Raw genomic sequence first — 4,476 nt, 5'->3', positions numbered from 1 at the left:
CTATAACTGTAATTTTGCTACTGTTATGAATCGTAATGTAAATATCTTTTTGTTTTCTGATGGTCTTAGGCGACCCCTGTGAAAGGGTCATTCAACCCCCAAAGGGGTCACGACCCACAGGTTGAGAACCACTGCTCTAGATGATGAAACTCAGTAGTTAAAGGGCTCTCTCCCTGCACACGGCCATCTCTGCTACTGTCATGTGATGCAAACACAAGAGACAGTTACAGATGCTCCTTTCTTTATGTGACCCGTTCCGTCCAATCCTGACTAAACTCTTCTCATGCTGAGCACTTCCGTCAGTCGACCGGCTTCTCAGAATAGCACTTTTGCTTTCTGCGCCTAATATTACTTGAAGTCGATGTCACAGTCTGACCCAGCAACTTGATTACCCTCTTTATGGGATCATGACATCCGCAAATGTGTTTTGCTTACCGACCACCTTCGTGTTCCTAAGAATGATTCACAGGAAACCCTTATTGATGATGCTGACTCCTATCAGAAAGATCAACAGGGATATGACCAAGCTGGATATGCATACAGTCACTTCCATGGTCAACATACATTGAAGTCTCTCATTTACCTGAATAAGATCTGCCCAACAAGCTAAATTAACAGATCTGACAGGAGCTTGTCCATGAGCCGAAGGTCAAATGGCTGATATTTACACTGACATTTGATAAACCTTTGGCGTAGTGCACAACTTTGGAATGTTGTGGAAGCAGCAAGGTTTCTGAACTTCCTCAGGGCAGCCCATAAGAATGGAAAACAGGTTGCAGAACTTAAATTAGATATCCCACAGCGACCGAGATAAATGGCGATGATCAAAATTCCAGGACATTCTTAAGGCTGCCACCATGGAAACCAAAGGCAGTAATTTAGCTGATGCTGAAGCTAGACCGGCAGCTATCAACAGCCAAATTATTAAAACTTGAGAATGTCTCTTCTCCCTATTAAATCAACGAAAGTCTCTTAGACAGTCGCAATGGACAGAAGAAAAGAAAGAAGAAGACGGAAAGAAAATATGATAACAAAAGTGGGAAACATTGACCCAAACATATATAGCTTAGCCTGTAACTTGTGAAGCTAATGCATTGGGGCCTTGGAAAGGTGGTTTTATGGAGTAAAGAATAGTATCAAAAACCTCTGACTGTAGCTTATAAGGTGTGACACGGATGTTCTATCTGTGCAAAACATAACCGTGGAAAATGGCTCCATGGGTCCCAAGGACATGTATTATTTCCTTTAGGTCCATTGGAGGTATGGCAATTGGATTTTATACAAATGCCACCATCTCGAGGATACAAATATAGATAGTCGTGATTCGTATGTTGTCTCACTGGGTGGAGACATTCCCTTGCAGGACAGCAACAGCCTGAATGGTAGGCAAGTTCTCCTTCTCCTCCTTGTCCTTGTCCTCGTCCTTGTCCTCCTCATCCTCCTGTATCATCATCATCATCATCATCATCATCATCATCATCATCATCATCCCCAATTGGAGAATTCCCTGTGAGTCACATAGTAACTGAGAAATTCATGTCACTGGGCCAATCATGTAATCTATTTGTAATATTTGGCTTATTTTACAGCATTTTCATTGTGCTTATCATCCCAGTATTCTGGATCGGCGACATGAAAAGTCAACTAGGTCAATTTTCAGAAGCTTTTAATCTCCCTCAGTCAAAGGCTCTCCTTCGAGTGCTTCTCAACCTGATACACACACACACACACACACACACATACATAATGTATGTACTCCTTTTCGCAAACACAGGCTTTCTTCTTATTAGTCATTGCTCACTCTATATAAGGGGACACATATAAACCAATCTTATTAAAAGGAGACATTGTGCATTATTATCAAGGATTTATCAATTATCTTAAGAAATTAATAAGGGAGACAAGACTTCAAAGACCACAACTCGCAACCAGGAAATTTTGTCCATTGGACAAGACATCCGTGAGAGACTCTCCAACCTTGTCGGAAGGGACCCATCGGTGGATATCAAAGACCCCTTAGGATGAGAAGCTGCCAACATCAGGGACAGACAGCGATCCCAAGACGTTGAGAAGGCCCGTATGCCTACATAATTGATGTTGAACTTCAAATAACAACTTTTTGGATCGTCTTTACCTGTCTGGTGATCATATTGTTAATACTTGCTCTTTAGGCTTTTCTCACACCCTGTACTTATAGAGCCCAACTGTGAATGACTGCAAACGCATGTAAGATAACCTCCTTATTATCAACAATATTTTTGTATGGTTTTGGAATTTAGAAGGAAGGAAGGAGTGTTATCGGAGAAGGAAATAAAAGGGACGTGTGTGTCTTTTTGAGAGAGCTTAAAAAAGGAAGTCGTTTCTCCTAGTAAGTTGATTATTTCTGAATGAGGAAACGGAGACAAATGAGAAGGACGATTGAAGTTGTTGTGAAGGTTACTGGGAAACACATATCGAGAAAGGAATTTTACATATAAATATTAGAAGCCAATTACACTTACTCCCTAAATGAGCAGAGGCCGCTAACTCTATTAATTTGGATAGAAGCTGAAGTAGATGGATATATATTTTAAAAATAGCCCTCTATCATGGCTGCTGAGGCACAGCAAATGCATTTATGAAACTCTTCCTCTCCTCCTGGCCTCTACAAGTTTTTAGGCCGTCATTATAATTGACACCATGGTGTTCTTACAGCCTCAGCCCTTACAGTTGCAGTTCCCAGTGATACAAACTTGCAAAAATCAGATGAACGAATGACACTCGAGTGCTTCCAATATCAAGTAGAGAGGCCACAGGAAACCGGGAAGGTAAAAGGTGATCTCCCCCAATCAAAATGGAATTCTGAGCGTACCCAGCCCTGGCTTATCCCCTCCACCTCAACACACAACGCTCACCCTCTGGTATATGGGGAGGGGACGTTTTTGTTGGGAAGGGTAAGAAAATTCTCCCCTCACACTCATTTCTATTGTCGTGACACCGGGTTTACAGTACGTGCTATGGGAATATAGTATTGATACTGAAAATCCAATGGATTGGGAAATTTAACTTAATCCTCCCCACGAACTCCTCATTCCTATGGAAACTAATTGGCCAGAAGAAACATTAGAGCTTTTGGGTCATGAAAGAGTAGTAAGACTTCATTTATCTGGCCAAACTGATCATAAGGTACAAAGGGCAGTAGACAGGGGAGGAAAACATATTATTAGCTTAATAAAAAATTATGATGGTGCATGGAAAGGGTTCTTCGGATGCCTAGCATGTTTCTTCTCCTCAGACCCTCAGACTCATACTTGTCTAATACTGGACATTTTCTGCTCCTAATCTCTTAAGACACCCAGATCGACTGTTTGGCGACCCTCCCCGAACNGACTCATGGCAACCCAGCTCCAGGTTGAGCTGTTGTTCAGCATCTTAGCTGTAGAGGGCAGTGTCACTGGCCCTCATATGTGGGATCTGAACCGGGGTCCTCTGGCGTCCCAAGCCAGCTCTTAACCATCGCGCCACTCGGCCGGCCCCCCCACCAATTTTATTTTTAAGTCAAACGTCAACTGGGAGCAAATGGATCACTGAGTTGCACTTACTTAACAGTCAAAAGTCCACTGGAAGCCGCTGTACCCTGTTCTCCGAAAAATGATCCGCTCGGGGCAGGGGCCGAAGCAGGGGCTGATATGTGTAGAATTTTGTGTTCTTTTAAATACCCTAGGTATACAGAAGTCTATTCGTTTCAGGCGGACGCGGCTTACTGTGTGATCACCACACACGTGATTTTCCCCTTGATTTTCCCATTCGTTTTTCTTTCGCCCACCCATCCCCACCACACCCCCGACACAAATTGAAATAGATACCCTAGGATATGATAAAGATATACCTGTGTATAATACAAACGAAAAAACTTGCCACGCTCACCGTTTTTATGACTCTCGTCTACTGATGTTGGGCGGTGGTGACCGCAAAGCCAAGCGACCCGAGTGAAATGTCTCTGTCAGTCTGTAAATGGTGCCCGATGGGCTGACCAAAGATAACGGCGGAGGGATGTGTTTCTGTCATGGAAATGGCTGAATCCACCCCGGAATCACTCGGGCCAGGTGGGCGGGCGCCTCGGGGATCAGATCTCCCAGTCTGGCCTGGGGGCCTCCACTGGCAAAAGTGGAGCGTGGGGGAGTCTTTCCATCGACGCGCGGCAAACGTCCCTGTCTCAGAGGCGTTCCGAGAGAAAAGTTTCCAAGGCCAGGACATTTCCGCTGCTGGGGGCATCCACCGCCCGCTGCGCCTGGCCCATGAAACATGAGTCCTCCCGTGTCGCATCGGGTGGGACGCACGGCCGGACTCCCCGGAGACCCCGATCTGTCCTGCCAACCGGCCGATCGGCTGACAGACCACGGCGAGAAGTGTCTGCGGTAGGTTATCGTCTACCTGTGTGGTGGGGCAGACGCGTACCTATGTGAGGAACTATCCGGTGACTGTCGGTCGCCATTG

The 4,476-nt window shown here is 45.0% G+C and overlaps 1 pseudogene; it reads right to left on the bottom strand.

The window, feature by feature from the left end:
- LOC109375027 (heparan sulfate glucosamine 3-O-sulfotransferase 3B1 pseudogene) overlaps positions 1-1,468 on the bottom strand; it is an 8,062-nt pseudogene extending 6,594 nt beyond the window's left edge.
- Between the last annotated feature and the right edge of the window lie 3,008 nt (positions 1,469-4,476).

The sequence above is a fragment of the Hipposideros armiger genome, unplaced genomic scaffold, assembly GCF_001890085.2.
Source record: "Hipposideros armiger isolate ML-2016 unplaced genomic scaffold, ASM189008v1 scaffold_893, whole genome shotgun sequence".
Lineage (NCBI taxonomy): Eukaryota > Metazoa > Chordata > Mammalia > Chiroptera > Hipposideridae > Hipposideros > Hipposideros armiger.
Note: the sequence above shows the minus strand (reverse complement) of the source record. Positions and strands in the feature narration are given on the sequence as shown.